The following is a 13664-nucleotide window of genomic DNA, read 5'->3' as shown; positions in this document are numbered from 1 at the left end:
TTATCTCATTGGTATGTAAAGTGGATAAAATGTATGTAATAAATGTAAATTACTTTCATGGTATGTAGCACCTAGTAATCATTCAATAATGATAGCTATTATTATTATTATTATTATTATTATTGAATGCACTGGTAGCTACTATTGTTACTAGGTATAGTCCTCTAAACATATTCTTCTAAATCTCTTTTCTGCTTATCCCCGCTATTACTTTAATCTTATAATTATATAATACTTCTCACAGTCTATAGCCCTTCCACTTTGATTCCTTACTAAACTATGAAGAAGAGTTTATTACCTTGTTTATCTCTTCATTTCCATTTCCCCACTATATGCAAACTCCACATGAGCATGTTTTGATCATCACTGGCCCCTAAGAATGCAACATGTATCCGCCACATAGCAAATGCTCAATACACAGTAGTTAAATAAATGAACGCACCATCATGCTTTTTACACAGACAAGGAAACTGAGGCTCTGAATAATAAATTGCTTAAAACCAAAGTCATTTCAATGCATAAGTGGAGGAGCTAAGATTTGAACATTGGTCATAATCAGAACTCCCACTCATTTCCCTGCACATAGCAGCCTTGTTGAGCCTAGAGCCGTATGTGGTAGAGCTCTAGAAACCTAACTCACAGTTTTTCCTAACAATTTTTCAAAGCACACTTTCTCTCTACAATATCCTTAATGGAATATCAAAGGGGGAAACTAGTAAATCTCAGTTAGTGGAGTCCTTTTGTACAGCAACCACTGACATTCAAGCAGTTAGGCAATTATTACTGCTGGAAATCCAAAGGCCCAACCTGCGTGTTACCAGTGCCTCCATCTCCAGTGAATTTACCACCAAGGACAATAAAAAGGAAAGTAGTAAAATGGTAAAGTCAGTGTCTGATGGTTAAATGTCACAATAACAGATTTCTAGAGCTTAATTTTTCTTGGGGGTGAAAGGGAATGTTCCTTGGGAAACAGTAGGGAACAGTTGGTAGGAAAGTCAATTTATGCTTGTATATTTTACTGTCATCAATAAAAGACATTGCCTTGATCTGATTGACAAGGTATTTTATTGCATACCTCTTTTAGATACATCAAATTAAATCTTCATTTTAATAGCTTTATCTCTGGATAATAATGATAACACATATTTTATAGTGCTAAGACATGCTTCTCACTGCCAGTATGTGGATCATCTTATTTGATATTCACAACATTCCCACACAGGCAGAGAGAGGTATTATTTCCCCCATTTGCCAGATGAGGTCATTGAAACATAAGACTGAGAGACTTCCTCCAGATCACACAGACTGTGACTGAGCCAGGATGGGGGCCCGTCTCCTGACTTGCAGTCCAGTGCTCCTTCTCAGCCCTTCCAAGTCAAGTTTATACAAATAGGATTAGTAGTTCTGTTTAAATTTTGACTTGGTTCTAAGCCATTTCTAATATGTCAAATGTTTGGTGTTCTTCAAAGAGCAAGGACATGAGACAGAATGCTGATTTTGCACTAGCTCTTTTTTTCGACAGTCAATTCCACAGTTAATATCAGCAGACAGGCCACTTACTATCCTCCTCATGTTTATTTGGTAGTTACAATATTTCTCACTCTTAATAAAATTTTATAGATTTTTAAATGAAAAACACAACCCTGAGAATACTTTGGGGTCGGTCTCCAAATCTGATTAGCATCCCCAAATGAACATTTCAACTTATTTCACAGCCCAGCATTAATTGTATTTACCTTTTTCAGAGCTGGAGTGTCAAATTACTCAGGTTGTTGATGTGTGGGGTCTGCTGTGCAATCACAATAGACCCGTGGAGGACTGATTGGTATGACCTGCTATTTATTAGGCAACTACAGCATTTTGACATTGACCAGACCATATAAAATAATTCCAAAAAAAACAGGTTTTTTTCTGGTTCTTTGCTACTTAAATATAGGATGGGGCTTCTTAGAGAAATATCTAGTTTGTCAAAATATCTGCAATTCGTAATCGAAAAGACAACACGATATGCTTGCGAATTTTAAAATACCACAAAACAATGCCTGTGAAATATGGTAAATAGCTCACCTTTCTGACACAGCACAGTTCTATTTGGACCTCTTTGTTCCATTCAAAATAGGACAGCACGTGTTAACACAACCCTTCCCTGTGTTATCAATACTTTGGCTAGGCACTACATTGGGGAAACAAGATTATAGTAAAAAGTCTGAGCCTTTGAGGAGAAAATATAGTGTCTCTGAGGAGAAAACATTGAAACACAGAGTGCACTCAGATGTGCTCAAGGGAGGATCCATTAGATGAAATATCTAGAATGTTGTATTGTCCCTGGTCCCCCTGTCCTCTGCCCCAACAAAAGTGTTTAGTATTTCACAGTACCTTTTGTTAGTCTTACCTTTCTTGCAACCTTTAAGTCCTTTAAGGAAGCCAGTGTAACCCAGAGGGATGACCTGGGTTTTAGGGTTTGATAGCTCTAGGTTTAAATTCTACATTTTCCACTTTACGGGCTGAGAAATATTGGACAACTTATTTAAACTCTCTGTGCTCAGGCTCATCTTTATATATATATATTTTGTGTGTGTGGTACTAGCACCTCTATTGTGGCCTCTCCCATTGTGGGGCACAGGCTCCGGATGCGCAGGCTCAGCAGCCATGGTTCACGGGCCCAGCCGCTCCGTGGCATGTGGGATCTTCTCAGACCGGGTCACGAACCCGTGTCCCCTTCATCGGCAGGCGGTTTCTCAACCACTGCGCCACCAGGGAAGCCCAGGCTCCTCATCCTTAAAAAGTTGTTGCAGACATGCTTGGGGGACGGAGTTAAGATGGCGGACTAGGAGGACTGGGAATTCGCATCTCTGCACAACTGTGGCACCTGCCAGGCACTGATGGGGGACCACAGACACCTAATGGGACGGGAGGAACCCCCAGCGACTGGGAAGGATGTGGGCCATGGGGGCGTAGTGAAGGGGAGGAGAAGTGGAGGCGGAACGGGACTGGCACCCCTGAGGGGTGGCTGGGGGAGGGGAAGAGGTCCCACGTCAGTAGGGGGAAATTGGGGGACCATTGGGAGAGCAGAGGATCAAAAACGGAGTGTGGCCAGGTTTCCCCTGCCCACTTGGGAGTCCCGGGCCTGATCCTCTGCCCACTAGGCCCCCTCCAGCCGTGTAGGTCTGGAGGGAGTGGGAGGGAGGGAAAGGGGAGCAAAAGTAAAGGATGGACCAACTGGACTGGCACTGCTGAGGGGTGGCTGGGGGAGGGGAAGAGTTCCTACACCCAGCGGGACCCACCCACGGTTAGGGGTCCAGTGGGGATGGGGTCGACGTTGGGGGGTGCGGTGGCAGAGGAATGGAAGGGAACATGGCCAGTGCTTTCCCTGTCCACTTAGGCACCAGGGAGCCTGTTGGGCTCCCAGGCCTAATCCTCTGCCCTTGGAGCCTTTATCCTGCGGTGCAGAGCCCAAGCCCCACCCCTATACCCCACCCAGGGCCCTACCTCTACACTTGGAGAACCCCTCTGAGACCCCCTCCAACAGTGCTGGGCTTAAACCCCACCCACACACCCTAACCCAGGGCCTTACCTGCAAACTCCAGAACTCCACACTCTGGAGGCCCCCTATTGGATGTGCTGCCACTCCCCTTCCATGCAGGTCCTAAGCAGATGTCATGCCCCACGTTTGAACGTTGCCCTGCCTAGGCCCCACCCAACCCTAACCACCCCCAAGTTCCACCCTGCCTAAACTCTGTCCCCCATAGCCAAGCCTTTTTTTATTTTTTCCCTCTTTTATATTGGGGTTCTGTTTTACCTTGTTGTTGATTCATTGATGTTGATTCACTTACATTTTATTTTTTCTAATAAATCTTTTATTTTTTAAATTTTATTTTATCCTTTATACTTTGTTATTGTTCTGCTCCTTTTGGCTTGTTTGCTTTTTTTTTTTTTTGCCACGCCACGCATCTTGCAGGATCTTGGTTCCCAAGCTGGAGGTCGGGCCCAAGGTCCTATGGTTGGAGCTCCAAGTCTAAACTGCTAGACTAACAGAGAAGCTCAGACCCCAGGGAATATTAATCAGAGTGAGGCCTCCTGGAGGAACTCATCTCGTCACCAAGACCTGGCTCTATCCAACTGCCTGCAAACTCCAGTGCTGGATGCCTCTGGCCAAATAACCAGTAAGACAGGAACACAGCCCAAAACATCAAAAAAGAAAAATGAAACAACAAAAAAATATGTTACAGATGAGGAGGCAAGGTAAAAACCTGCAAGACCAAATAAATGAAGATGAAATAGGCAACCTACCTGAAAAAGAATTCAGAGTAATGATAGTAAAGATGGTCCAAAATCTCAGAAACAGAATGGAGGAAACACAAGAAACATGTAACAGGATCTAGAAGAATTAAAGTGCAAACAAACAGTGATGAACAACACAATAACTGAAAATAAAAATACTCTAGAAGGAATCAATAGCAGAATAATTGAGGCAGAATGGATAAGTGAACTGGAAGATAAAATGGTGGAAATAACTGCCAGGGAGCAGAATAAAGAAAAAAGAATGAAAAGAATTGAGGACCATCTCAGAGACCTCTGGGGGGAACATTAAACACACCAACATTCAAATTGTAGGGGTCCCAGAAGAAGAAGAGAAAATCAAAGGGTCTGAGAAAATACTTGAAGACATTATAGTCGAAAATTTCCCTAACTTGGGAAAGGATATAGTCAATCAAGTGCAGGAAGCGCAGAGAGTCCCAACAGGATAAACCCAAAGAGAAACACGCCAAGACATATATTAATCAAAAATTAAGTACAGGGCTTCCCTGGTGGTGCAGTGGTTGAGATTGGCAGGGCATATTTAAAGTGATGAAAGGGGAAAACCTACAATCAACATTACCAGCAAGGAGCTCATTCAGATTTGACAGAGAAATCAAAAGCCTTACAGACAAACAAAAGCTATGAGAATTCATCACCACCAAACCAGCTTTAGAACAAATGCTAAAGGAACTGATCTAAGTGGGAAACACAAGGGAAGAAAAAGACCCACAAAAACAAATGCAAATCAATTAAGAAAATGGTAATAGGAACACACATATCGATAATCACCTTGAATGTAAATGGGTTAAATACTCCAACCAAAAGACACAGACTGGCTGAATGGACGCAAAAACAAGACCCTTATATATGCTGTCTACCAGAAACCCACTTCAGACCTAGGGGCACATACAGACTGAAAGTGAGGGGATGGGAAAAGATATTCCATCCAAATGGAAATCAAAAGAAAGCTGGATTAGCAATACTCATAACAGATAAAATAGACTTTAAAATAAAGATTGTTACAAGAGTTAAGGAAAGACACTACATAAGGATCAGGGATCAATCCAAGAAGACATAACAATTGTAAATATATATGCACCCAACATAGGTGCACCTCAATATATAAGGAAAATGCTAACAGCCATAAAAGGGGAAATTGACAGTAACACAATAACAGTGGGGGACTTTCACCCCACTTTTACCAATAGACAGATCATCCAGACAGAAAATAAATAAGGAAACACAAGCTTTAAATAAATGATACAATAGACCGGATAGACTTCATTGATATTTTTAGGACATTTCACCTGAAAGCAGAAGAATACACTTTCTTCTCAAGTGCACACAGAACGTTCTCCAGAATAGATCGCATCTTGGGTCACAAATCAAGCCTTGGAAAAGTTAAGAAAATTGAAATCATATCAAGCATCTTTTCCAACCACAATGCTACAAGTTAGAAATCAATTACAGGAAAAAGACAGTAAAAAACACAAATATATGGAGACTAAACAGTGTGCTGCTAAATAACCAAGAGATCACTGAAGAAATCAAAGGGGAAATCAAAAAATACCTAGAAACAAATGACAATGAAAACACCATGATCCAAAACCTATGGGTCACAGCAAAAGCAATTCTAAGAGGGAAGTTCATAGCAATTCAAGCTCACCTCAAGAAAAAGAAAAACCTGAAATAAACAATCTAACCTTACACCTAAAGCAACCAGAAAAAGAAGAACAAAGAAAACCCAAAGTTAGTAGAAAGAAAGAAATCATAAAGATCAGAGCAAAAAATAAATAAAATAGAAACAAAGAAAACAATAGCAAAGATGAATAAAACTAAGCTGGTTCTTTGAGAAGATAAACAAAATTGATAAATCTTTAGTCAGACTCATCAAGGGAAAAAGGGAGAGGACTCAAATCAATAAAATTAGAAGTTAAAAAGGAGAGATTACAACTGACACCACAGAAATACAAAGGATCATAAGAGACTATTACAAGCAACAATATACCAATAAAATGGAAAACCTGGAAGAAATGGACAAATTCTTGGAAAAGTACAGCCTTCCAAGATTGAACCAGGAAGAATTAGTAAACATAAACAGACCTATCACAGGTAATCACATTGAAACTGTAATTAAAAATCTTCCAACAAACAAAAGTCCAGGACCAGATAGCTTCGCAGGAGAATTCTATCAAACATTTAGAGAAAAGCTAACACATATTCTTCTCAAACTCTTCCAAAAAATTGCAGACGGAGGAACACTCCCATTCTATGAGGCTACCATCACCCTGATACCAAAACCAGACGAAGATATCACAAAAAAGGAAAATTATAGACCAATATCACTGATAAACATAGATGCAAAAATCCTCAGCAAAATACTAGCAAACAGAATCCAACAACACATTGAAAGGATCATACACCATGATCAAGTGGGATTTATCCCAGGGATGCAAGGATTCTTCAATATATGCAAAACAATCAATGTGATACACCATATTAACATATTAAAGAATAAAAACCATATGATCATCTCAATAGATACAAAAAGAGCTTTCAACAAAATTCAACACCCATTTAAGATAAAAACGCTCCAGCAAGTGGGCACAGAGGGAACCTACCTCAACATAATAAAAGCCATATACGACAAACCCACAGCAAACATCAGTCTCAATGGTGAAAAACTGAAAGCATTTCCTCTAAGATCAGGAACAAGATAAGGATGTGCGCTCTCACCACTATTATTCAACATAGTATTGGAAGTCCTAGCCACAGCAATCAGAGAAGAAAAATAAATAAAAGGAATACAATTGGAAAAGAAGAAGTAAACCTGTCACTGTTTGCTGATGACATGATACTAGACATAGAGAATCCTAAAGATGCCACCAGAAAACTACTAGAGCTAATTAATGAATCTGGTAAGGTTGCAGGACACAAAATTAATGCACAGAAATCTCTTGCATTCCTATACACTAACAATGAAAGATCAGAAAGAGAAAATAAGGAAATATTCCCATTTACAATCGCAACAAAAAGAATAAAATACCTAGAAATACCCCTACCTAAGGAGGCAAAAGACCTGTACTCAGAAAACCGGTACTCATCAACACTGATGAAAGAAATCAAAGACAGCATAAACAGATGGAGAGCTGTATGGAGGTTCCTTAAAAAGGTAAAAATAGAACTACCATATGACCCAGCAATCCCACTACTGGGCATATACCCTGAGAATACCATAATTCAAAAAGAGTCATGTACCACAATGCTCATTGTAGCACTATTTACAACAGCCAGGACATGGAAGCAACCTAAATGTCCACTGACAGATGAATGGATAAAGAAGATGTGGCACATATACATACAATGGAATACTACTCAGCCATTAAAAGAAACGAAGTTGAGTTATCTGTAGTGAGGTGGATGGACCTAGAGTCTGTGATACAGAGTGAAGTAAGTCAGAAAGAGAAAAACTAACAACATATGCTAATGCATATACATGGAATTTTAAAAAGCGGTACTGATGAACCTAGTGGCAGGGCAGGAATAAAGACACAGACCTAGAGAAAGGACTTAAGGGCACCAGGGGGAAGGAGAAGCTGGGATGAAGAGTAGCATTGACATATATACACTACCAAATGTAAAATGGATGGCTCATGGGAAGCTGCTGCATAGCACAGCGAGATAAGCTCGGTGCTTTGTGACCACCTAAAGGGGTTGGATAGGGAGGATGGGAGGGAGGCTCAAGAGGGAGGGCATATGGGGATATATGTATACATATAGCTGATTTACTTTGTTGTACAGCAACTAACACAACATTGTATTTATACTCCAATAAAGATGTAAAAAAAAAAAAGGTTGTTACAAAGGTATATATAGGAGAGTAGCATGCCTGATAAATGCAAACCATAGGTGCCCACTGAATGTGTATTTCCTTAATTTCCTCTAGGACACTGTATTTTTTGTATTGCCAAATATTTTGCACCTTATCTTTGTCGTCGCTGACCCTGGCATAAAGTGTAAGGACAAGAATGCCATTAGGCCTCCACGAGAGTTAAGTGTCAATTTTAACCCAAGGGGGAGGCCCTGATTAGATTAATTTGCAGGTACGAATACAGGCCATTCTGTCGAGATGGTCAATTATTTCAAAAGAATGTCTTCCTTTGCAGAAGGACAGAGCCCTACCAGAAAAAATTCCCTTTCATGTTGTTCTTAGCCAGGAGCAGATGTCTGGCAATATGAAAACAGAGTGGTTATTTTCACAAATGAGATCTTTCTTTCTGCAGGCAGCATTGCAAAGCTGACTCTGGCTCATCTGAGGCTTAAAGATTACTATCTGTGCAGTGTTTTTAGCAATATTCCTATAGTTGCATTAAAAGGCACCATGACCTCTTTAAGTGCACGGAGGATCTTCTTCAACATGCAGTTGTAAGAGCTCAGAATTCATTGCTCTTTAAACAACCAGTGGGTTCTCAACTCTACTCCTCTGGGAAATCCAATTAGCTTCTAATCATTTGCATACTGGTGATTCCTCCTCCCCCCGCCCCCTCTTTTCAAACCCCATAGCATTATTTTACTAATGTGAAACATATATTTAGTTTGTGGGGCCATTTTTCCTCCTGATGTTTTACATTAGTATTTATTTGGAAAAGTTTAGCTATACCCACTGCTCTTTATGGTAGTGAAGGGTTATTTTACCTGGCATTGAATATATAGTAACTTCAGGTACTTTATTAGTATATGTTATTCCATATTGCCTTTTTCATTGTTTTTCAGTCCAGATTACCTAGCGTCTGGGCAGAGTAAAGCAGTTCAAAGGCACCAGCCCTAACTCACAACCTACAGTGTAGCTCAAGCAAGTTCATCAGCCTCCTCTTCATATACTGACTGTGACTGCTGGGACACAAGGCAAATTTCTTTCCTTTTTTTTTTTTTTTTCCTCTCTTTCCCTCATTGAGCCCAGTCTCTGTCACAGTTTTGGTTATTTAGAGAAGCAAAATAGCTGTGAAAGAAACCAAGGAGCTCATGTTACATAGTCTTGATAAAAGGATACAGATAATTTACACCAAAAAAGCTAAATAAACATGAAGTCAAATCTAACTTTTACACTCTACTCATATTGTATTTCAGTTCAGAGTCCCTCAATTTTACAAATCTGGACTAACAAGTACCTTTGCCATTACAATTCCTGACCCAATCCCAACTCCCCAATTTCCCACTGCCTTTGTTTTCTACTTCCATTTGTGAGTTGTAAAAATGTTTAGATTTTTAAATACTCTATGGGTTTTACCTTAGAACTTTGAAAAGCAAAACAGTCTAAGGAGCTGACCCTGAAGGTAGAGCTGGTAAGTCTAAAAAGATGCCACCCCTACCTAGAAATATCTTCCCCAAATTGCACAAAATGTTCACTTCATTTTTTTATACTGCCTGAAAGCCCAACATTCATCCATTCATTCAACAAATAATACTGAAAGTTTAACATATCCCAGGCCCTATGCAAGATACTCATTCCTTCACAGATTAAATTAATTTGGATTAATAAACCTCTTTTTTAAAATGCAAATATTGGATTTCCAGCACGGATAAACTATTTAAACTATTTCCAGCCATCTAAACATTAGTGTGAATTAATTCAATCATAACACTTTCTGCTATCTCCAACTTAGATCAGTGAGTGGTGCTGATGTGAACTGTGTTAATGAAAAGGGGAGGTGAATTAGGAATGTAGAAAACTCTGAAAAGAAGGCTGGGCTTGGGATTTAGAAAACTATTAGTATACTGGGTAAATAGGTGCCTGAGCACAGGGAGACAGGACAAAGGTATCCAAAAAAAAAGGAGGTTAAAGTATACCAAAGCCAGGGCTTCCCTGGTGGCGCAGTGGTTGAGAGTCCGCCTGCCAATGCAGGGGATACGGGTTCGTGCCCCGGTCCGGAAAGATCCCACATGCCGCGGAGCGGCTAGGCCCTTGAGCCATGGACGCTGAGCCTGTGCGTCCGGAGCCTGTGCTCCGCAACGGGAGAGGCCACAATAGTGAGAGGCCCGCTTACCGCAAAAAAAAAAAAAAAAAGTATACCAAAGCCAAACTGGCTAAACACTTTGTCCAACTCAGTCTAAGAGAGGAAAAAAAACTCTTCTTCTTCTACCAAAACCATATGTCACTCTGTTCTTAGCATTCAGATTACAGGCTAGTACTTTTAGGGACATAATTGAATTCCTTAGAGAAAGCCTAGATACCTGATCATTGTTTAATTCATTCATCAGACACTCATCTTGAACTACTTACCATGTTCTTTCTATGAGAAAATGCCTTCCCAATCCAAATAACACATATGTTGTATTCTGGAATCCTCTTGATTTACTAGCTACAGAATTTTTGAAGAACAATTAAAAAGCTTCTCTTGTTCACCTCTTCACTCACTAGGCCTGTGAGGGTATCAAGATAAGATCTACATCAAGGGCATAAAGAACAATTAATTTATTTGTTACTTAGGGGCCTCTCTACAGATCACTAACCCTAAATTCATACGTACAAGTCAATAATGCCTATCAGTGAAGACTAATACATTCAAATGTCTACTTATTACTGTTTTGTGAACATTTATTTGAGTAACAGGACTTTAATTCGGAAGTTTCATCTTAGACACCAAGATACCCTAAGGGATGTATTCCAAAGAAACTGCCAGGTTATATGCAGAATTTAAAAAGGAATGTTTGAAAAGTAGTTACAAGACTCTTGAAAACCCTTTACTCCCACCAAGGAAGTAAAATGGTAATGTTGTGTTTTGTTTTGTTTTTTCATCTTTTAATTCCTATGGGGTTCAACAATTCTTTATCAGTTAACATTCTCATTGACAAAGACCAATTTATATTAACTATAGTTATATATAACATGTCAAGGGAGTACATGGGAAAATCAGAACACAAGACTTCATCAGCTAAATAAGAGTTCAACTCAGTTTGCTGTTATGGAGACAAGATAGATACATTGAAGCATAAGCAAAATATTACGCTCAGAATAACAGCATTCCAGAAGAAAATGGAAAGCCGAAGATACAACAAAGGTCTCTAATTTACAATATGTATAATTATATAATTTACTAAAATCAACACAATTCATGTATAAAATATTAACATGACAGCCATTAAGTTTGTTAAGCACTTCAAATACTGAAATGTTAAGACAGTAAAACTACACTAAGCACCTTTTGCATCAAGGGATCTAACCTAGCTCACTAGTTCAGGCTGAACATTCACTCTCCGACATATTTCTTCAGGCATGCAAAAAACAGGGCTAACAGGTTTCATCTGTTCTTCTCCCAAAGGTGACAATCCAGCAATTCCAAATAGAGTATGAAAAGGATCTACCATATCTCCTGGCCTGTTTGCAAATCCTCCCGTTTCTTCACCTTGACATGCTAAAATGAAACTGCGCAGTTTCTCTCTGTCAATCCAATGAAGCCTTCCAATTATCTTTAGGGAAGCCAACACCCACCACGAATAGCATACATCTGGTAACTTCTCTGGCCTTCCATTGAGTCCACCTGATGGAAGCTGTCATTCACAAAGCCACCAACCAAGTAAATCAGAATTTACTCAATGCAACTGACTAGTAATAGCCAGGAATCCTGTGCAACAATAGCTCTGCCCAGCATGGGATTCAGAACCTAGCCTGCAACCAAATCCACCATCAAAGTTCATACATGATAAAACAAGTTCGATTGCCTTTTCCACATTAATAGAATCCAGCTTCCCCAATAGAGCCAAAGTTGCCACCACACAAAAAGAGAATCTTGTGTCGATTTCTCCCTATTATATAAAAGTAGATTTTCACATCCCATGAAGCAGCTGGTCTCTCCTGCCTGCACTGCATTCAGCCCTTATCTTTTAGACTGCCTCCCTTTGTTCCATTACTCCTGTATGCTGATATAACTAGCACAGTGCATGCTGGAACTTCCAGCAGACCATTAACTCCAGTTAGACCAGCTGCTTAGTGGGACCCCAAATATCTCCAGTGAAAGAACCATCTTCTTTCTGTAGACTCTGAACATATTCCACAACTTTATTTACATCAATAACATTAATACTATCATAGAGAGTAAGAATCTGGACAGCACTAAGAGTGTACAAAAGATGAGGATCATGTCCAATACTAGCACTTATTCCACCACACTCGTGTTGACAAGACTTAATGTCAGAATTTCTTCTCTATTCATGCGATGTAGTTGTCCCATGAGATCCATTACAGTCAGACCCCAATAGATGCCACTCATTCTCAAATATTCAGACATACAGTATTCGTAATCATCTTTCTTTGAGCCATAGGATGCTATATAATCTGCATGCTTCTCCACTAATAGGGTGTCGGGTGCATCTGACTTGTTAATAACATCCTTCTGCGGTGTGCCCATGTCTGAGACTGAAACGAGCTGGTAATGTTTTTGAAGACTGAAATAAGATTTATGAGGAGGGTCATTCTTTGGAGATAGGCATCAGTGTGCTGAGGGGGACTGGGGGTAGAAGATGCATTCCCTTTAGATTAAGCTTGAAGAGAAGGGCTAAAATGTGTGCTGTGGTGTGTATCAGCAGGAGTTTAGGAGGCACAGTGGATAGTTATCCAATATATCCCTTAGGAATCTCAAGGAAGGAGGCTCTGCTATCAATCTGAGGTGGCAAGTAGTGAAAGAGATCAATATGGGCTACACCAGTGTGGCTCCATTCTACTGTTTATGAGGGCAAGGATTCGTAACTGTGGTCCAGGTGAGCAAGAGCCAGCCTGGAGCCTGTGAAAATATGGCTGAAAAGGACTGTCTAGAGGGGCAAGGTAACCCCAACTGGGGTAGACCCATGAGGGGCTGATGAGTGCAGAAGAGAATGCATCATCTAGTCCCAAATTATCCACACTTTAGGAGGCATGGTGAGAGGCTCCCAGTGGGCTTCTCTGAAGAACCTAACAAAGAGCCCATGAGAGGAAGAACCAGATTGAAACCCCCAATGCCACCTTATGGCAGTGTCAGCCAATAAGACTTTCTTGGCCTCTTTCTGACCTTTCCTTCCAGAACTTCATCTCTAGCAGCATCAAATATTACCATTAGTGAGGGAGAAGGAGGTAAGAAAGAAATTGAAGTGCTGGTCTGCAACAAGTCCTTGTGAGGACAAGGCGTCCCTCTAACCGTGAATAAAGTTTGAAGCTCTGATTATTACAGGGGGCCCTAGGGATTTCTAATTATTCAAGGAGACTGTGTTTGTGACTTAAAGTGGTTGCAGGGCTTTTTATTACCTAGGAGTGAATAGAAAATCTTTGGACTGCAAGACTTTTTATCCAGGGTCAGAGGACGAACTTCTCCCCACTGAATACATTTTATTAGAAT

The 13664-nt window shown here is 40.2% G+C and overlaps 1 pseudogene; it reads right to left on the bottom strand.

The window, feature by feature from the left end:
• Positions 1-11520: 11520 nt before the first annotated feature.
• LOC112403670 (geranylgeranyl transferase type-2 subunit beta-like) lies at positions 11521-12704 on the bottom strand (annotated as a pseudogene).
• Positions 12705-13664: the final 960 nt, after the last annotated feature.

The sequence above is a fragment of the Neophocaena asiaeorientalis genome, unplaced genomic scaffold (genome assembly GCF_003031525.2).
Source record: "Neophocaena asiaeorientalis asiaeorientalis breed wild unplaced genomic scaffold, Neophocaena_asiaeorientalis_V1.1 scaffold147, whole genome shotgun sequence".
Lineage (NCBI taxonomy): Eukaryota > Metazoa > Chordata > Mammalia > Artiodactyla > Phocoenidae > Neophocaena > Neophocaena asiaeorientalis.
Note: the sequence above shows the minus strand (reverse complement) of the source record. Positions and strands in the feature narration are given on the sequence as shown.